This window comes from Lissotriton helveticus, chromosome 1_1, assembly GCF_964261635.1.
Source record: "Lissotriton helveticus chromosome 1_1, aLisHel1.1, whole genome shotgun sequence".
NCBI lineage: Eukaryota > Metazoa > Chordata > Amphibia > Caudata > Salamandridae > Lissotriton > Lissotriton helveticus.
In genome coordinates, this window is record NC_136057.1 from 1,923,771,563 (window position 1) to 1,923,793,593 (window position 22,031).

The following is a 22,031-nucleotide window of genomic DNA, read 5'->3' on the forward strand; positions in this document are numbered from 1 at the left end:
CTCCGGTTGGTGGCTGCTGGCTAGCCTTCCACACGGCTGTGGGAGCTGAGCTCCTGGTCACTTGCTCAGGGCAAAAGGGGAAATAGGATAGGGTAAAGGTGGCACAGCCAGCGGCACTCGGGCGGCTGGGTGCAGGCTGTTTTTGAGCAGTCTAGTGCGCAATGTTATCCAATGGGAAAGGTCAAAAGGGAACAAAGGCTGCAGGCTCGGGGACGGAGACTCTCCAGGGGCGACCAGCACTTCGAGAGGTAAGTTGGGGTCTTGGAGCACAGGTAGGTACCCCAAAGGCAGGTACAGGGAGCTGTAGGGCGCCGGGTGTAGGGGTGTCTTTGGGTGTCAGAAAAGCTTACCCACGGCTGGGCGCGGTTGGGGTGGCCCCTGGTTCTGAGTCTGCAGGCGTCGTCTGGTTCGTCGAGGTGGGTCTTTGGGCACTGGACTTTGGATCCCAGTCGCCGGGGGGACGTCCTCATGGTCTTTGTTCAGTTGGGCCCGGCCCGGGCTTGGCTGGTGCAGAGTGGGCTGGTCCGGAGCTTCCTGGATGGCACCAGGGGGGTCGTGGCAGGAGAGCCTCTGCTGATGGGAGTGCCAATCTTTAGGAGAGTCAAGACAGGCAGATCCTCTGGGTGTCCCAAGGTTGCTGTCCGCAGGAGTTGCCGGGATTTAGGCAGAAACAGGTTCCAGGATCGACAGGCCGGTAGGGCTGGGGCAAAGTCAGTTGTCCTCCTGTTGTTAGCAGCTGCACGGCGGGTCTTCTTCTTCTTCATCTTCTTTCGTTATCGGGATATAAGGAAGGAAGGTTCAGGGAGCCCCTAAATAATGAATTTAGGGGTGTTACAGGTAGGGCAAGGACAGGGACCACTGGGTCCTGGGGTGGGTACACCCCCTAACCTGCTCCTCTCCTGTGGGAGGGGGGCAGGAACCTAGTTGGGATTGGGCAGGGCCCCCCATCTTCAAGATGGCCGGAGCCCGAGGTCGTGCTTCACCTCGCCTCCCCCACCTGAGGGGTGGAGTTGGCATAGGCTGGCACACCCCCTTCCTGACGTAGTTTTTCCCACCAGTCTTCCCGCCAGAATGGGGGTCAGGACGGGTGGGGGCTTTTGTTCATTCATATTTTTAAAAGTTATGTTAAAAGTGCTTTTCAGTCAAGACAATTAAGGAACTACATTTATTCTGTATTACAAGAAAGGATTTAGGCCCGATGTAGGTAATCTCAATTTACCGATTCTTAAATACCGAATTTTACCGATTCGGTATTTAGGAATCGGTAAATATGATGTAGGTAAAAAAATGTGTAAAATGTACCGATTCGGTAATATTCCTTATGACCGAATCCGTAATACCGATTCGGTAATAAGGAATACCTTCCCATTCATTCCGATGGGCCTGGAGGCCCATAGGAATGAATGGGCATGTATTCCTTATTAGGGCATGTATGTCTGCCACATGGCACTTTGTAAAAAGCCAAATAATTGCTTTTTTAAAGGTATTCGGTATTTACCAGCAACTTGTAGTTGGTGGTAAATAACGAATTCTTAACCGCATCGCTGCGGCGGCTTTTCCCGCTGTGCGCGGCGGTTTTGTAAATACCGCGTTCTCGTCATGAGCGCACGGCAGGTAAGCCTCATGACGAGCTGAGCGCATGGGATTAAAGCAAAAATGCACTCACTTTTTGGAAAGTACTCTGGCTACGCTATTAATTGGGACAAGTCAGTATTGTATGTACTTCATGGACAGACCCCGCGTCTTCCTAAAAACTGATCTGAGGGTGGTGGAGGACGGTTTTAGATACCTGGGTATCTATGTCACGCCGGTTCAAGCTCTCTTTTATGGTCGCAACTTAGCGCCTCTATTGACGTGATTGCGAGCAGATGTCCAACATTGGAGATCCCTACCACTATCACTGATTCGCCGCGCTGCCCTCTTTAAAATGCTTGCTCTTCTGCGGTTTTTATATGTTTTATAAAACTGCCCGCATAAAGTCCCAGATGCCTACTTTACTGCGGTGGAAGGGGAGGTGCGTACATTGCTATGGGATGGAAAGGCCCAGAGGATAGCGCTTCAAAAATTGATGAAGGGATGGTACGATGGAGGTATCGCGTTACCTGGCATACGTTTGTACTATTGGGCCTCACAGGCGGTCACAGTAAATAGATGGAAATATGCCCCCCAGATGACCCGGCATGTGCTCTAGATAGATATCAGATGGATAGGGCTGGATATCTTGGCGCGCTTTATTCTGGTCATCAGCGACAGCAAATTATAGGCCCAGCTAAGAACACATTTCAGATATGGAAATTGGCTAATTCCCGGCTGGGCTGGACAGACAGACTTACTAGAATGACGCCGCTGTGGTATTCCCAAAAGCTGGGTATGCTATGCCATCATCTGGGATTTGATAAATGGGACATGGTCGGTATTTCAATGCTAGGCGATATGATTCAGAAGGGTAAGATCCTTCGGTTGGAGGAGTTAGAGAAGACTTACAAATTTGCGCCCGCGAAGATCTTTCGTTATCTGCAAATAAGACATGCTTTGCAGGCGACATTTCCCAACTGTGCAGACATACCGGAATCCTCTCCCTTAGAAGATAGTTTACTAGATGGACAATTGCACGCTAAGGCGGTCTCCCTGACTTATAAAAAGCTAAACAATAATATGCCAGACTCTTTTGGGCAGCTAAAGAAGAAATGGGAGGGGGACCTGGGAGTTATCGAGGATGAGGATTGGAGGCAGGCGCTGATGTCTCCCAGAGAGGCTGCCATCACACTTAGATATCGCATAGTTCAACTTCGTATCTTCCATCGCTCATACATGACTGGAATCATTTTAGCAAGGATAGGGACTAGGCCGGACGACCTTTGCTTCAAGGGATGCAGGCAGCAGGGTATGCTCAGACATGAGTCCCTTGCTCACATTGCCACTGGATTCAAGCAAGCCGGGCTGAAGAAGGCTGAAATGCCAGAAACCGGTCCTCAGTAGCTTGTTTCCGGTCCAGGGAAGGCATGGCTTGGCAGTTCGGGCTGGACTGTTCCCATGAGGCACAGGGTCAGACTGATTTGCATATGGCCATGTCTGAACTGGGGTGGCAAAGTGGGCTAAAGAACGGTGATGGATTAAACCCAGATCAGTTGACTGGGGATGAGTGCTTGTATTGTCAACGCTCCGTCCATCATTTCCTTTGGTTTTTCTTTGTTCGCCATAAGTTGGCAGGGTATGCTCAGACGTGAGTCCCTTGCTCACTTTTAGGTGACTTCAACATTCACCCATGTACTTTTCCGTGCGCCGTTTCTGTAGAAGAGGGTCCCCCATGCTCTGCAGTTGTGCACTTTGAACACACAAAAAGGGGGGAGGCTCTCGAAGAATTTCTGACGGCTTGGAATCTGTATGAATCAAGTTGCAGGGATTGTGACTCGAGTGTCCCTACTTTTAAGGGTCCGGGTGACGGTACAGTTATTGATTTTATTTGTATGTCCTGTTACATTATAGGAAAAGTATTAAAGTACAGAACAGAAACTTCAGTCTTTAGTGACCACAATCCAGTTTTACTGGAAGTTCTGTCTAAGGGTTTTTTATCATTTGAAACAGGGTCTCAAAAGGGTGGCCAGGAGGTGACCCCGATAGATCAGGGTCGTAGATTAAAATGGGCAAATATAATCCCAGATGCCTTCTTACAGGATGTATTAAATAAGGTGGACGTAGCGAAGTGTTTAGACTCACAGGCTGCTACTGAGCAAGTGATCAGTTCATTCGACAGTATTTGCAAACAGATCAAGCAGAGCTTAACGGTGGCTGATGGCCCTCCACAAAGCCAGCCAAGAAATGGTTTGATCGTTCTTGCTCCAAGGCTCATGCTGATCTGTTAAAGGCCTTAAAATCTGACCCAAAAGATCGCGCCCTTGTAGCCAGGCTAAGAGTAACCTACAAACACGCTATACAAAATAGAAAAAATGAGCTAAAAGATAATGCTTGGTCACAGCTACTAGATCCAGACGTTTTAAAAAACAGCTCCCAATTCTGGAAAGTAGTAAATCAACCTGTAGAGAACAGCGTTCTTGAATCCAACGTTACTGACGAGGCTTGGATCACGCACTTTAGTAACATATACTCTAGTACCGCTCCTCAAGAGTCACTTTTTGCGACCAAAGAGAGAGTTGAGGGTCACTATGTAACTTTTAAAGTCTCAGAAGTAGAAAGGGCTATAGATGAAACGAAGAAAAACAAAGCTCCCGGACAGATGGGGTTCCAGCAGATATCTTTAAGTGCGATTCTAGATTGTGGTCAAAAATCCTAGGTAAGGTGTTTTTTTTTATTTCACAAATATTTTTTATTGAGAGAGATAGTTGAGCATTACAATAATGAGCATATATCAGACATGGTTCCAGTAGCAACATAATCAAGTATACCGGGGACAAAGGAGGGGTAAAATAAGAAAAGCAAACCAAAAACAAAAGCAACAATAAGGCAAAAGAAACAGGCATTGCATCAGTACCTTACAAGTTACACGTCCATTGGGGTGCAAGATAAAACAAATTTAGTGAGGTCAGTAGATTGTTAAATAGGCATTGCACACAACGACATAGCGTAGAATCACAATGAAACCGGTGGTTGTTGAAGGCGTTCCATCGGTCAAGGTGTATGTATGCAACGGACAATCATGGTGGTTTGAATAAGTCGAAATGAGCGTCAAGCGAGGACCATATTTTCCTATAGGGGGGACGCCAGGGTGTAGCGGTCAGCGCTATATTGTCGGCTCCTCTGAGGTTCGAGACCCAGTTGAGCCAGTGGGGGAAAGAGGCTTTGCCGGTGTCTTTCCAGTTATTCAGTATGATTTTAACCGCCACTGTCAGGAGCAAGTCAGGTAGGGATTTGTCATTTTCATCGAGGGTGTCAGCTTTGGTGAAACCCAGGACTAAGGTTGCAAATTCTCTCGGGAGCGAGACATGTAGCACTTTGGTAATGAATTCGAATATTCTATCCCAGTAGACCGAGACACATGGGCATTTGAATATTAGATGTTCAAGGTCCCCACCCTCCGCCTTACAGTTCCAACAGGAGTCATCTTCCTTGATGTTGTGCAAGAAGAGTCTCCTAGGGGTCCAGAAAGCTTTATGAAGAAGCCAGAATTTAGTTTGGGATAGTGTAGGGCTTATTTTGTTTCGTGTGGTAGACTCCCATACTCTGGCCCACTCTGCTTCCGTTGTTGAAGTGGAAGAGTATGAATCCCAGAAGGACTGTGCGGATGTTGTCAGTTTGGTGTTCTGTGGGCGGATCAGTTTGTACATTCTGGACACCTGATGACCTAGTCTATTAATTGCGTGAAGGTAGCCAGGGAGTGAGGGGGTGATATCGGTTAGGTCTGCTTTAGAGAGTGCCACTTTGAGGTGTAAGAAGTAATAGAAATCTATATTCTGGAGTTGGAATTTATTTTGTAGCTCGCTGAAAGTGAGTGGCGACGCCCCATCAAATAGCTGGTGTGGGAAGTGTATACCCTTCTCAATCCAAGTAGGATTATTCAGTGGTTTCCCTTTGTATAGGAGTTTGGAATTATGCCACAGTGATTCCCACTGTGATTTACAAAATTGGTGGGGGAGAAGTTTGCGTACATGAAGGAGGGCAGTCTTCGTGTTTCTGAGGATGGTACCTGAGGATACATTGGGATGTGGTTTGGTAGTGAGGAGGGTGGAGGGGGGAAGGCCTTGTAAAAGGGATTCTTCCACCAACAGCCACACCGGGGTGTAGTCTGAGTGTGGAGTTAGCCAAAAAGACCCTTGTCTAGCTAAGAAAGCGGTTTGATAGAGTTTAAAGTCAGCCAGATTGACGCCTCCTAATGATTTATCAAGCCTTAGTTTTTTCATGCTAATTCTGGCTTTTTTCCCTTGCCAGAGGAAAGAGGAAACATTTTATCAAGTTTGGAGAGGAATTCTTTGGAGAAGGTGAGGGGTAGCATAGTACTCAGGTAGTTGATTAGTGGCGATATCATCATTTTTATAGATTCAACCCTTCCCCACCAGGTGATAAATCGTGGGGACCAACCATCAAGGATTCTTTTAATTTTTGTCAGTGTCAGCGTTTCGTTGTGTTTAATGGTGCCCAATAATTTATCGGTGAACTCTATACCTAAATATTTTATAACACCTGTTTGCCAAGCTAGACCCGAGTTACCAAGAACGTCTTTGGTGGTGAAGATGTTTAGTGGCTTAACCTCGGACTTGTCTTTGTTTAGTTTGTATCCCGACAAGTTCGAGTATCTGCTGATAGAAGTCATGAGACCCTCGATTGATTTGGCCGGGTTTTCTGTCGCAATCAATACATCGTCAGCATATGCTGCTAATTTTATCTGAGTATCTCCAAAGGAGACTCCCTGAATGTCCTCATTCCTTTTGATGTCCGTTAGAAGTGGTTCAAGGGCCAAAAGGAAGAGCGCCGGTGAAAGTGGGCAGCCCTGTCTGGTGCCTTGGTAGAGGCGAAATGGGTTGGAGAGGGTGCCATTGATTGCTATGCGAGCCGAAGGGGAGGAATAAAGGGCCATCACCATTGTAATGAAGGATTGTCCGAGGTTGAATGAACGCATACATTGTTGAAGAAAAGACCATGATACCTTATCGAAGACCTTTTCAGCGTCCAGGGTGATCGCGACCATCGGAGATTGGCAGTTGTTAGCTTTCTCTAGTATATGACACAGGAGTCTGGTATTGTCATTCGACATCCTGTGTTTCAGGAAGCCAACTTGCGATGCGCTTATTAATGTTGGAAGTAGAGCGTTTAGGCGATTTGCCAGGATCTTGGCATAAATCTTGCAATCAAGATTTATCAAAGAGATGGGGCGGTAGTTCTTGGTGAGGAGAGGGTCTTTCCCTTCCTTGGGAATCACGATTATGTTAGCCTCACTCATTGAAGATGAGATACATCCACTGGATGCCATAGAGTTGAGAGCAGTGTGTAGTGTAGGGGTAAGTTGGTTTTCAAAGGCTTTATAGAAGGATGCAGTAAAGCCATCTGGGCTGGGGGCTTTGTTATTTTTTAGAGATTTGATGGTCTCTGTGATCTCTGTTCTACTGATGGCGGAACCTAGTCTTAGTTTGTCAGCTTCTGAAAGTTTAGGAAGCTCGAGAGATTCAAGATATTCGGTACAAGCTGCTATGTCCAGCGGCTTATCATTTTTGTAGAGCTCTTCGTAGAAGGATTTAAATGTATCTAGGATTTTAGTCTGATTGGTGTGGGTAATGTTCGCGGCGTCTTTTATTGATGAAATGGTTGTTAGCTTTTGTTTATGTTTAAGATATGAAGCTAGCAGTTTACCTGCTTTATTTCCTTCGCATAGCTTTAGGGCTTTGAAGCGGTTAATCCAGACGCCCGCTCTTTTACTAGTTATGGCATTATATTCATATTTCTTTTTAGTGAGGAGGTCGAGGGGTTTGAGGTCTTGGGGGTTGGATTTGTGTTGGTCTTCCAGGATTTTGATATCTATTTCCAATTGTTCCAGGTCTTTGTTTAGTTTTTTATTGGTTTTAGCTCTAATATTTATAATGACACCACGGATTGTGGCCTTAAGAGCATCCCATAGAGTGTTAGTTTTGGTGTTAGCGGTATTGTTTAAGAGTAGGTATTCCTCAATGGCGTCCGCTATCTTGAGTTTGTCTTCCGGATTGGTTAGAATTTCATCATTAAAACGCCATCTTCTGGGTGGGCGGATTGAGCGGGTGCCTGCAAGTTTGGTTTGAATACAAGCATGGTCGGACACCAGTTTGGGGGCAATACCAGTTTCTTCAATCAGATGTGCGAATGAGGTGGATAACAAGATAAAATCAATTCGTGAGTAAGAGTTATGTGGAGCAGAGTAAAAGGTGTAGTCTCTCCCATCGGGGTTCTGGAGACGCCAAGAATCTTTGAGGCCGTAGCGCTCACAGAGGCGCAGAAGGGCCTCATGTGACCGTGATGGTTGGAATGAGCATTTGGATTGTCTGTCTAGTAAAGGGTCTAGGGGCAGGTTGAAATCGCCCCCCACTATGAGTAGTTCATCTTGGGGGATATGTTCGATGGATCGAGAGACAGAGTCCCAGAATGTGGGATCATCGGAATTCGGACCGTATATATTCACTACGTGGATGGGATCATCCTCTCTGCGTAGATGTGTCACTAGTAATCTGCCTTCCGTCTCGTGAGTGTGTGAAAGCAGTGTCAGATTGGCTTTTTTCGGCAGCAGTGTTATTACTCCACCCTTCTTTTGTGGCGCAGGAGAGGACAGGACATGGGACGACCAATGGATGTTAAGGAATCGCAAGTCATCTTCTGATAGCTTGGTTTCCTGCAGAAGGACGATGTCCCCTTTTGTTTTTGCCAGATAATCGAACACTTTCCGCCTTTTCACCGGATGGTTAAGTCCTTTGACATTTAGAGATATTACGTTGAGATCTTCTTTGATCGTGTTGGAGTTAGCCATCGGTGATATATTTTTTCGCTCGGTGGGAAGCTGGCGGTGAGGTGTGTGACCAACGAGTTGTGGAGACAGATTCGTGCACCCTACTCTGACTAAGTCGGATAAGTTTTGATGCAATCTGTATTAATAAGACGTAAAGGTAGGATAATTGAGATGCGAGCCTACAACAAGGGGAGTGGAAACAACAAAGGATACATTGGTCTTGGTGTGGTGAGTCGTGCATGGTATCTCTGTGAAAATTAAACATCATCATAAAGAACAGGATGTGAAACAGAAGGAGGGTGAACCTACTGAAACTCTGACAAGCGCCTGCTACTATATATTCTCTCCTTTCCCCTTCTTCCAGCTGACCCCTCCCTCTCCCCCCTCCCCCCCCAAATACGTACGTAGGGAGTACGACGACAGTACCACGCTACGCACAACAGGAGTAACAATAACAGTAATGGGTACATATTAACAATCCCAAAATGAACTCAGCCGGTTAGCATAACTAACAGAGAATGACACAGAATACATTCTTAGCAGAAGTACGAATAAACAGGTCATAGGAAGGCTTGGCCTGGTCTAAATTAAGTAGGCAGAGAATTGTTCCAAGATTATAAGTCTATCTAGTAAATACGCCGATGGTGTACCAGTTGGGATGAGCTACACCCCATCAGTAGTTAAGTTTGTGGGGCAATAGGACCCTGTTTGGAGGCGCTACTTGGAAATGAGCAATTTGCATTGTTGTACACAATGTACTAATTGTAACAAGCTGTGTGAGACAACTCAACCAGAATCGTAAGCATTCGTACATTATGGAAGTCATTACGAGGGACAGAGAGGCCACTTATACACAACTCACGGTACTGAGGAATCGCTGGATTTGGCATGAAGTGTAAAGGGACACGTGCCAAGAGCCAAGAAGGTCCTATCGCGGTAGCCGCTGCAGGGCCACTGGTCCACTGGTGTAGTAACAAAGGGCAATGGATCTAATTAGCTGGCTGCGTCTTGTTCACTCTGAGAAGTGGTCTTTCTTTTGTTGGAAAGGCCTGATGATTGGTCCATTTCTTGAGTCGGGAATTCCTCGAGATGATGTGCTAGGTCTCTCGGGTCCATGAAGAATCTTGGGCGGCCATTTATCATAATTCTGAACTTGGCTGGTCCTGCGAATGAGAAGGGGATGTTCTTGGATCTAAGTTTGGGACGGAGGTCCAGGAAGCCCTTGCGTACATCCACTGTGTCTTTGGAGAAGTCCTGCGTGAAGATGATCTTGTGGCCTTCCCAGGTAATGGAATGATTCTTCCTTGCATATTGGAAAATCAGTTCAGCATGTTGAAATCTGAGCGGTTTGCAGATCATTGGTCTGGGCCCTTTAGCATGCTTACTCATGAAGGTAGGGATCCTATGCGCCCTGTCCAGTTCGAGGCCATGCTGGAACTCAGTTTTGGTAATCATGGGGATCCAAGATTCTAGAAAAGCCATGCAAGAATCAGCATCTTTCTCAGCGTTTTCCGGTATGCCGAAAATTCTAACGTTGCCCCGTCTGTTGCGGTCCTCCAACTCCGCATTATGGCGTCTGAGGGCGTCGGTGGTATTTTCCAGGCGCTGGATTCTGGATGATGATTGTCACGACAGATCTTCCAAACCGCTAATCCGTTGTTCTGCGGCTCCCAGTCCTGAGTTTAAAGCGCTCATGTCGGCTCTAATCGCGGTCAATTTGAGTTGCATTGAGTCCGTGTTAGCTTTGGTTGACTTGGAGATATCCGTAAGGTCTGACAATTTCCTCAATATCATCTCCATCGTAGCCGCCATGTCTGCCTTGCTTTTGATGGGTGAGTCGGAGATCAGAGGTTCTGGTTTCACCTTTTTAGGATTGTTCCTGTCTTCTCTGTTCGCCATTGTGTTAGGCACTATTAACCCCGCTGACCTTGTGTATCAGGAGCTTGATTCAAGAGGGTCCAGATGCCGAGTGCGAAAGAGCAGTGGTCAGTGACCAGAGCGTTGGTAAGGATCGGTGGCCAGGAGCTCTCTTTGCTTTCTTTACTCTCTCTTACTCTCTTTACTCACTCTTTACTCTCTTTTGACTCTTTTTACTCTCTTTGCTCTCTTTACTGTCTTACTGACTCTGTGTTTGGCTGTATAGGAGACACCACAGTTGGAGATAGGCTGTTGGTAAATGACCCAGTCGATATGTGGCCAAGCGCTGGATAGATCGCCTCCCACAGTGTCAAGGAGAGGAGGTTGTTCAAATCTTTTCTCTAGCCACGCTTGCTTGCTGCCTAGGTGCTCGTTGCAGGCGCTCGCGTTATTGAGGAGCCGCCATTTTAGGGTCAGGCAGGACGTGCTGGTCAAAGTGACGATGCGGGCCGATAGGTGATAATCCTCACCTTGCTAGAGGAGATCCGAGTGGCTGTGGAGCGGTCCATGTTCCCTCACGTGCTTCGGTCTGGGATCTTTATATTAGCGCGCATCGGCGCTACTCTCCATCAGGCAGCATCTTTCCGACTCCGAGGCGCCATTTTGTCTGACATCGATGTCGGCGCGTTGCGGGGAACAAAAAGGCTGTTTTCGTCCAAAATAGGTGTCGGCCACTCCCGATCAGGACTCCGGAGGGTGCCCCATGACAATAGGCAGCAAAGTTCGCGGGCTGTGATTGTAGCGAGTCCTGGAATCTGTGGGAAAGGGATCGGTATCGCTCTCCTGTCGTGCGGAGCTCCCGGTTAGGCGGCCATTCCCACTGCCGTCCAAGCCACGTCTCCTAGGTAAGGTTTTTAATGTATTAAATCAGAAGAATATCCCACCCTCATGGAAAGAGTCTATTATCGTCCCAGTGTTTAAAAAGGGGGATCGGTCAGACCCAGCATGCTACCGCCCAATCTCTCTAATAGATTCATCTGTCAAAATTCTGGGGAGGGTCATTCTGCGTAAACTGCAGAACTGGCTTGATGACAAGGGGATTTTATCAAATGCCCAATATGGTTTTCGATCCAAAAGAAGCACTTTAGATCAGTGTCTCAATCTACAACTATTAGTGGACAAATATACCGTCGCCAGGGAAGGGTCCTTATACTTAGGTTTTATGGACCTCTCCTCGGCCTTCGACCTGGTGAACCGGTCGAAATTGTGGCAGTCCCTAATTGACTTAGGCTTTGACCCAATTTTGGTAAACTTCCTGGCGGAACTGCACTCTGGCCTGTGGGCCACCGTCAGGGTAAACACAGAGGGGCGCTGTTCTAGCTACTTTCACTCAGAAAGGGGGGTTAGGCAGGGATGCATTATGGCCCCTCTCTTGTTCACGATTTATATAAATGCCCTTGAATCGGTGCTTAAGGCGGTGAAGGCAGACATACCACGTGCAGGAGACCTGGGTATACCGGTTCTCCTGTACGCGGATGATGCTGTCCTTCTCTCACGAACCGGGGTGGGGCTTCAACTTTTGTTGGATGCATTTGAGGTTTTTATGTCATCACTAGACCTTAAAATTAATGTAAAAAAAAATCCCACATCATGATCACTGGGAAAGGCTCCCGGAAGAAGAATGTGAAAACCTTCTTCTGCGGTAGCGAGGAATTAAGCAGAGTTCCAACATTCCCCTACCTAGGCATCACCTTTGAGGAGAGGTGGCTCTGGAACACACAGATTAAAGCCAGAAATGTTGCTCTCGCTAGATCCTCCATGGCCATTATGGCCTTCAGCAAAAAGCTTGGGGGTAGGCCCATAGAAGCACTACTAAGTATATATGAGGCAAAGTGCTTGGCGGTAGCAACATATGGTTGTTCTTTATGGGGATATGGTGCGACAGATTGTCTGCAAATTACTGAAAACAAATTCCTGAGCGCAATTCTATCAGTCCCCCAGTCAACCCCCTCCTTCTCAGTACATTCTGAGCTGGGTGTTGGTTTTATAACTGATTTACTAAAAGTAGCGCCGTTAATAACCTGGTTAAAGACCTGGCTAAATGAAGAACTCTTCTTGAATCACTCTATTCTCAGGGATTGTCTCCACTTAGATAACGCAAATAAAATCAAGTGGTTATTGTATGTCAAGAAAGGTTTTCAAAACATTGGAAGGCCAGAGCTCTTCTATGAGCCGGAAAACATAACGGCGAAGGATGTATCTTTAACAAAAGCGGCAATGCTACAAATGTTGTCTCTGTCCAGAGAAGAGAATGAACTTAGAAAAACAACTGTCAGATCCCACCTTATGATCTCTAATCCTCCAGGTCCTGAGCCTTATTTGGTTTTAGTTAATAGACCCTACCACAGATTTCTTTTAACGCGTTTTCGTTTAAACCTAATTTATTTGAATTTAGGTCAATTAAAAGCATGGTGTACCTCTGATCAAGCCCCCCCGTGCAGCTGTGATAATTTCTCTAAGCAAGACACGATGCACTTTTTAATGTTCTGCGGCCATTATATGGCGCAAAGGAGGAAGTTTCTTGTCCCTATTCTCAAGGAAGCAGGGTTCATTCAGGTGAGACCTGCTGTCCTATACTTGCAATTATTAAACAGCCCCAGGGTCATCTCTCACGTTGCAAGTTTTTTGGTGGGGGCTGTCAGGGAAAGGAAGAAAACACTGAATCTCCACACTTGATCGTATTTTTACAAATTACCCTGATGCAATTTTGTATAGCATATATAAAGTATAGGTATTGACCTTTTTAAATTTTTTATGTCTTTTAACCATTTTTGTACAATTTGGAAATTTTGTGAAATTCTGTGAATTTTTTTAAGCATGTAACTGTTATTTATATACTGTTCAATACTGTCTTTTTATGATATTGAATTATTGAATAAAGTACTTTGACTGACTGACTGACTGACACTTTGCCACAGGATTTAAGCAAGCCGGGCTGAAGAAGGCTGAAATGCCAGAAACCGGTCCTCGGTAGCTTGTTTCCGGTCCAGGGAAGGCATGGCTTGGTAGTTCGGGCTGGACTGTTCCCATGAGGCACAGGGTCAGACTGATTTGCATATGGCCATGTCTGAACTGGGGTGGCAGAGTGGGCTAAAGAACGGTGATGGATTAAACCCACATCAGTTGACTGGAGGTGAGTGCTTGTATTGTCAACGCTCCGTCCATCATTTCCTTTGGTTTTTCTTAGCAGGCCACCTTTTACAATATGGTGTGGGATTGCCCAAAGGTGCAAAGTGGATGGGATAGAATCACAACACATATGCACTCTGCCCTGGGAAAGACGATTACCTTGACACCACAATTGGGCCTATTAAACATCTGGGAGGCGACAGATCTTACAGAAACGGAACAACAGTTTGTAAAGCTGGGAATCACACTATTCAAGAGAGAAATCGCTAGGGGATGGGGAGGATTGAGACCACCTGAAGTAGCTGTGTGGAGTAGGGAACAAGATAAATGTATGATAGCAGAGAAAGAAGTCTTTAATCGCAAGAGGATGCCCAAAAAAATGGGACAGGAAATGGTCCAAATGGAATTTATACAGAGGAGAGATATGTGTGTCACCAATGGTTGAGTTAGAACTGAGAAGGGTTGGGAACAGAGAGCAAAACGTGTAAAGTATACATGTGAATGAACTCATAAACAATGTGACAGTAACGGTATTTCGTAAGATGGGATTGTCTACACTGAAGTGTAATGTTTTGTCATTTCTTTAATATAAATATGTTTCACAAAAAAAAGAAATGCACTCACTTAAGTGCTACCTACATAGGTTTTAAGAATTCGTTATTGACAGGGTTTTTTCTACTTGAAAATGTTTCTAAATAATAGTATGTATTTGAATAAAAAAAAAAAAAGAATTCGGTAATTTACTGATTCCTTAAAATAAGGAATCAGTATTTTACCGATTCCATAAAATAAGGAGTCAGTAAATTACTGAATCCTTATTTACAGTCTCCTACATTGGAAAGGGCTAAATACCAGTCGGTAACTGGAAATTCACAGATTTTTGGCAGTTACCGACCGGTATTTACCTACCTACATCTGGCCCTAAGTCCTAAAAAAGGATGCCTTGATCACCATGCAAAATAGAATAGGCAAGCAGGCTTATCCCATGCAATTCCATATAATTATGCACTTCTAAATCTCAGCTTTCATGATGGCCACCACACTCTCACTGCTTGTGAACTGGTCTTGTAGGCGAGTGGGATGGTGCACATCAGTGATAACAACAGCACCATAAACTTCACTGTAGGGAAGGTCATTTGACCGGCATATTCACAAACTGCATTTTGGAATACGTTTTGAAGTACTACAAAATGCTATTCACAAACCTATGTGCAGTGTCTAAGACTCTCCTATTGTTTTCTGTGCAGAGATCTCTTCCTACCCCCTCCAAAAAACATCCTCTGACTGCTGATTCTCCGCATGTGCAAGTATAAATATTAGTATTAAATGTGTGAGGGACAGATGGAAGTGGTTGGAAAATAGGAAATACTAACAGGGGGGGGTGGAGATAGGAAGAAATAAAGAGCTTTCAAGGAAGGGGTTTAGGCAGGGATGTGTAACCCCCAGTTTGACCCTGTAAGCACTGCACTGGATGTGAACATAGGCAAGGGGCACTGAGACACAAGGTGTCTTGTAGCTGTACCTGCTCCTCTTTCCATCATCAGGGATGCACTCATGGGCAAGTCCTGACACTTCGGACCTATCAAAATGCCTACTCCTGTGTAATATAATGGATGCCCTTGTAAAAACGCTCCATTGCTTTCGGGCCGAGTTGTGCTCCATAAAAATGAAAAAACAAACCCATGTCCGATTAGAGACTACAAAACATACCCTCTTGCTATTAGAAACTAGCAGTCTCTAATAGGAGGAAAGTATGTTGTTTTCAGTTTTATGGAGCAGATCTTGACCCAAAGCGATTTGAGCGCAATTAATATACAGTCCAGAAAGGCCAAAAAGTGAAAGATACACAAGGCATTTCTTAAGCTTCAGAAAACAATATAAACTATAAGTCAGCTGTTGCAGATAAAAATTAGAAGCATGGAAACGGAATGTGCAAATACACAGTTGCCTAGTATGTGGAAAAATACAACTTAACTGTGCTTATCTCGAAAAGAATGCTCAGAGTCAGTTCACAATTAAACCAGGAAGAAGACAGCTGCTGAATTAAATAATACTTTAAAAGAGATGTAATGCCACAATAAAAAAATAACACGTACCCCTCAATTGTTCCCAGGTGCCCGCCATTTCGGACTACAATCCTATCCCATTATTTTCCTGACCACGCTTTTACCTCAAAGAAATTCGGGGACAGGGGCTGAATGCGACATCCTAGAGTGCTCGTAGCTGAAAAACGCATCTGAGAAGGGCACAGATGACCAATCATTCTATTTCTAGCATACCTTTTCGATTTTCCGGCCATATCGCTCGCGTATTGCTAAAAATGTAGGCCCAGGCAGGCGACGTTACTTCCTGGATGACGTCTTTTCCGGCGCCACCGGATGTCGCCCGAAGTACTTTAGAAACGTACTTGAAACGCTTGTGTCATTTAGAGCACTTGTACATTGGTGGAGGTATAAGTGCGTGGTGCAGCTGCAGGAAATTGAGTTTCAGAAAACTGTTCGTTAGGTTTGAATTCCAGCCCTCCAATTCGGTTCGTAGAATTATTATACGTGCGCAAAATGGGATGATTTATGCATACGTTTTTTTAAAAAAAGAAAGTGAGATATTTTAGAAAAAATGTCTATTTAAGCAAAGGCAATTTGAGGTTAAACACTAAAATATTGTCATTTGTGCCTTCAAAAAATCGGGAGTCTCCCACCTGAATCTGGTTTATTGCCACTTATGTTTATGTACCAATTAAGATATGCATATCTAACTTTTTATGTTCAGCACATTACGTCTGGAACTGAGAGTTTCACTTTTAATTACTCAAAACCCCAGAATGCAATTAGCATTTCTGAAAAGAAAAAATGTTTGAGTGAAGCCACCGATAGTTCTACTCTACAGGAATAGCTTGTTTCTTTCTCAAACACTGTAACGTGCTTCCCAACATAAAGATTCCCAGTGACTGCTCAAAAAAGATTACCATTACCACTTGGTAATTTATAGAACGTCGTACCCTCATCAAGTGTGTAGCAGTCACCTTGGAACTTATGAAAATAAATTGATCTGGTGCCTCTCGCTTTATGTGGTACCAAATTCTTACAGTGACTTAAATATTATAAAGTAAAGTTGTGGGTACAGCATTCTGTCCATAAATCAATTGTATTTTGAATTTTGTTTAAAGGTTTATACTTTCCTTGGTAAAGGGCTATCACATAACCCTAGACTGCTATATGAGTGTTATTAATGTTTCCAAATGTAATGGCAAGCTTCGGCTCCACTGCACTGATTACAAAAGCAACCATAGTAATGAAAAGGTTTGCTACTGTCATCCTTCCCTCTCAATTGCCTGTTCTGTCTCGTAACGGCTTCAAACAAAGTTGCTGGCTTAAAAGATCAAAGTGTCAAAAGGTTGGGGTTACAATAGTAGGTGTTCCACCGTGCTTGGCTGTGCTGTGCTTCAAATAGGATCAACATCATCTTTATGAAGACTGGGTTCTGTTTGGATTTGGGTGGTTACTACTCTTCACGTTCATTGGCCTCAAACAGTTCCGAGAAGCCATGGAGAGTGGGGTTCAAGATTTTGAACCTTGTGCTTTGGCTTTTACAAGAGTTTTGAGGCCTGTGTCCTTCCATGTAGGTTCATTTTTCCAGAATGAGGTTTGCTGTTGTTGTTAGACGTTTTACTGAATACATCATTTGGAAGCAATCAATATTATGAGTGACCAACTCGTAGAGTACACACAACAACCTGGATTGTCTTTCCCCATTATTTCATACCTGTCCTTGTTAACTAAACCAAGGTTCTGATTTTTGTCCTGTTTTTGCTGAAGAGGATGAAAGAATCAGTCACCGTACAGAAATTCAAACAAGTGACTTGCAATTCCCTACACAAGCATTGGGCCAACACCATCGGAATATTTGCATGCGGGTCAGGTGCTCAGTAAAGGCTGCTGTTTTCCTCTAAATAATGGAATGTTTTCTTCTATAAGTTACAGTCTTATACTGCCAGAAACTCTCTTTTCCTCCCATACAATCTTTTCACAGTATTTTTGCCTTTCATCCTTTTGCCCAGGTTTACGTTATACAAATACCGAATACATACACTAGACCTGGACAAAGTAAAAATTAGGTTGCCATAATTTACGTAATTTGTGGAATTTATCGTCTGCTACAAGAAATTATGCACCATTGAACGTGCAATTTGTGGTAAAAATTCACCACAAACGGATGTGGACAACAGAACGCGAGTAGCTGTTGCTCACAGTGCATTTGTTTAAATGCGTCCTTGCACCCAAAACAGCACAACATAGTACAAAATTCGGGATTTGCATTTCAAGTAATTTACACAATTTTGTGCGATTTTGCCATAATTTTATGTAATTAATCGTAAAAAAAAGTTATGGAGATTTTACACTCCCTTATATACATGTACATACCCATGATTTAGATTGATTTTCATGAGAAGGATAGAAAATGCAGTAATAATTGCAAGCAGTGATAAAGTCAATCATTTAACTTTTGATTAGTAAGGGTTTTGTAATGGTTGGGTGAGTAGACGTATAGTTATTTAAAGCACTGGGATTCACTTTGTATCCATCTCTCTATGTGATGAAAATAGAGGCAGGTGAATATTCACTCTCCACCCACAAAGTCTGGAAACTTCACCCTCTGTGAAGAATGCTGACGCTTCCCAGGTTCACCAAGGCGAAGTTTTAGCCACTTAACCTGAAATTTGTACATTGGACTTTTTTCCAGGCTCAGGGTGTTCCAACCTTTGGTTTTCCAATGTAGGACAGTTGATAATGAAAAGGTGGAGACTGAGGTGACGCTCCAGCTCTGGAAGCAATGTCTATGAGGGGTAGGACCAAGTGACTTAGCTCAGTAGCGGGAGATGGTGCATAATGCTAGACTCAGAATCTGATTAGCAAACATGCTTCAGGTAGGGTCTCTGTTGGAGCCACAGCCACCCACCAAAAGTCGCCATAGTAGGAATGGTTTCACACTGCTGCAGAATTGTGCTAAAACTGCTATTTTTTAAAATTACTTTGCAGTATCACACTGTGTACAATTTAAAACGTATGTAAAGTTCCAAGTTGCTCGAGCCTGTAACCCCTTTTTAAAATGTCAAGTAGCTACATTTCGCAATTTCACAGAACGTGCTGAATAATTAGCATTCTTTGAATTCATACTTTGTTTTAGCCAGCTGCATGATTTAGAAAATAATGCCCAATAATTTCGTACTCCATTGCTGCCTAATTCCACAAGCCCTAGTTACAATTGATAAAGTGGAATCAAAATTAACATGTTTTGAACATTTTATTACAATATACTTGTTAATACAGATTATTATTAAAAAACTGATGTAAAATTTTAAAAAATCAACATATTTACCTGTGACTTTTTTCATAGTCTTGTGAAGCACACTGTATGCTAATTTGCATTTAAAGAACACTCTTTTAATACCTAAATAGTGTTCACTGAGTAGTAATCAGCAAACTATTCTGAAATCACTCAGCAGGTTGGACATTTCTGACAAAAAATGAAACCACAATAATGGGTATATTCTTGGGGTAATCAGCAAATCATCAGGAGCAATGTCATCATGTTAACAAGAAATGATGTTTGTGGAGTTTTGAATGTTTATTTTCAAATCATCCTCACGTCATCAAGAACAACTGGACCATATGAGGTAATCAGATACTCATTCTTAAATCCTCATGAAGTCATCAGAAATAGTCACACCTTGTGAAGTCATCGGATACTCATTTTGAAATCCTCATGAAGTTATCAGGAAGAGTCTTGTGAAGTCATCAGATACTCATTTTAAAGTCATCCTTGAATCATCTGCACAATTTTCTAAACTCTGCTGATGACTTCAAGAGCTTGATGATGTCTGATGATGTGAAAATGACCTACAGTAGTTGGATGATAATCCAATGACTCTGGGATGGCTTCTAAAGTAATCCTGTTTGACCTTGGTCAGCCTGATGCCTCCGCTCGTCGATGCAGTGCTCCGCGACCCAGGCCGTCACTTCCGCTCCGGGCAGCTGAAACCGGATGAGGTTGCGGCGTGAGGCAGTCCGGAGTTAGTGGAGATCATTAAGACTCCTCCCACCTCCAGGGCTCGTGAAAGAAAGCTCATGCATCCTTCATCATGGCTTGTTGTTTTTGTCTGTGTTCCTTAGACAGTACCCTAGGTCACAGTTGTGCCAATCCACTTTTATTTTCCCAGAATTTACATTTTTGGCCCGCAATAACAATTTCAGAGGGATGCGCTCTTTGAGCAAGAAGGACCAGATTTAACGCAGATATGACACCCGTTTCATGGTTAGCAAAGGTGAGGAGGGTTCAGGAGGCCTAACTAAAGTCCAGATGATTCTGCAGCAGCCATATAAAGCGGAAAATGCCCCAAGGGATTGTCTTTGTGCAGGAAGGTGCCCTTACCTGCACAAAAACATTCATTTATGCTACGCAGGCAGGACAGCAACTTTCCTTTAAGACTTTCAAAGTCCTCAGCGCCTCATGGCTATGCTTCGATATGGAACTCTCTGTCCTTGACCCATACTTACTATGAATGTATTGTGTTATTTTCTGGAATGCAACTGATGTAAAGCGCTCTGATACCCTTGGGTCTGGCCAGCGCTTTCTAAAACTTCTTAATAATAATAACCTTGCACCATGGTGTGAGGGTGTCTGCATTGGGGCTAGGCAGCCCATTGTGCTCCAGTGCTAGGAAAAGGCAGGAATGCGTCACATTGTGGAAAATATGGCACATTCCTGCCCTTTACCCATACCGTTCCCTGTAATGCATCACAGCTCAGCAAGGTGATGCTACATTACACTGTACTGCGTTACATTTTCATAAATATTGCTCTAAGTGTTTGCTGCGATTAGGTCATTAGGGCACAGGTCTAGCATGTCCTCATTCAATAATTACTGTGACAAGTCTGAGTTGAGGATGTAATTCTTCGATTACCTGGGGGTAATCCTCATTACTCCGATTACCCAACAATATTCCAATATTTATATACCTTCCATTCTCTGTTCATCCCTAATACAGTGATTCTTAACCTGAGGTGTGTGAACCACTAGCAGGCCACAATTCCTACTCAGGGGGTTTGTAGCTGTTTAGAAAATTAAATAATGTTAGCAGATTAATAAAGTGCATGCACATAAAAGGCAAAATTGAAGATCGAAAATTTTACGCACTGTAAATGTGAAGACATTTTAAATAGAAGACAGAAAATTAAGGTTGTGTACTTATTTTGACTTGTGAGAGCATAGCAAGTATAGCAAACAGTACCTAGTGTAGTCGACTGTTGAACGAAATTGAAGCAGTGGCATGTGATAACAGAGAGACATCATGCATAAGGACAAAAAATCACAATGTGAAATGCTAGAGTTTAGCATATTGCTTAATCTTCTAGAAATAAAATAATATTATGAAAAGTTCGGATCCCAGTTTTTGGTAGGTCGAGCCCTGCTCTGGGGTTGATCTGTGGTAGGAGCGTATGGGGAGAAGCTGTGCCCACTTTTTCATTGGCTTGTGACTGTCCTTTCTGAATGCTGCCTTCCGTTTGGTGTATAGGCTGTTAGTCCCTCCTTATGACGGCCATGTCGTCATTTGTATCCTTCCATGGTTACTGTCCCCTTTACTTCGTGTTGCATGAGCACTATTTTCTTCCAGTGCCCCCTCCCGCTGTCTGTGCCTTCTCTCCCACCCCCCATTCCCGTTGTTCGTACCTTCTCGACCCCACCCGCCCGCACTCTCGTTTGCAATGCAATAGATCTCACGTAAATGCCAGTCCTATTGCATTGCAAATGCTTGTTTCACCTTTGCCTCAGTGGCCTTGTTTCCTCCCACTACAATGCCCCTGTCGTCTTCCAATGGAAAATCCTGTCTCGCGGCGACCTTCTCGCTCTGGCGGGGCACAAGACCTAATCTCGCGCGCTGCCCCTTCAGTCCATCGCAGGATATGGAGCTCCGCTGAGACGTCACTGTCGGGATTCCGTCGCCTGCTTTGTGGCAGGGATCGTTGGTTTCATGGCGGCTGTTGCCGGGCACTGAGAACTAGAGTGCCGGGGTGAGGAGTGAGGGGAAACGGGAGGGACTCTGCAGGGCAGTCAGTAGTATTCATTAACCGGGGGCAGTTGGTGTAGGTCATAGACTCTCAATGACATAGCTTGCGTCTGATTACACTGGCAGTCGGGCATTCCGCTTATCCGTGTTCTGTGATCGGAAGCAACACTGGGGCCTTTGCCACCCGTATCCACCTCACTCTCTCGGGGTGGCCACATGCTCTCCCTGGCACAGACTGCTGCTGTCTTTGTTTCTGGTGCGGAGCCAGGTCCAGCCTGGGAGACACCCTTATCGCTGAGGTTGAAGGGCAGCTCAGTCTTGACCACTGCTGGCCATTTTCAGAGCGAACCAGTCCAAAGTGTGGTGCACAGTCAGACCCCATGCTACTCAAGTATGCTGGGGAACGTGAGCAGTGTCTGCTAGCTAGGTGAAGTGGCAATGGGTAGTAAACAATTCTGAGAAGGCCTGGACGAACGGAAACTTAGAATGTGAATGCAGGTG

The 22,031-nt window shown here is 44.5% G+C and overlaps 1 protein-coding gene and 1 long non-coding RNA gene across 2 annotated transcripts in view; one reads left to right on the forward strand and one right to left on the reverse strand.

The window, feature by feature from the left end:
- Positions 1-15,804, reverse strand: part of LOC144775812 (uncharacterized) — a 75,970-nt gene extending 60,166 nt beyond the window's left edge. Inside the window, exon 1 of the mRNA XM_078659246.1 lies at positions 15,745-15,804. The gene's annotated coding sequence lies outside the window, so the exon portion shown is untranslated. The remainder of the gene's footprint in view (positions 1-15,744) is intronic.
- Positions 15,805-15,858: 54 nt separating this feature from the next.
- Positions 15,859-22,031, forward strand: part of LOC144775828 (uncharacterized) — a 208,315-nt gene continuing 202,142 nt past the window's right edge. Inside the window, exon 1 of the long non-coding RNA XR_013600565.1 lies at positions 15,859-15,995. This is a non-coding gene — a long non-coding RNA (uncharacterized LOC144775828). The remainder of the gene's footprint in view (positions 15,996-22,031) is intronic.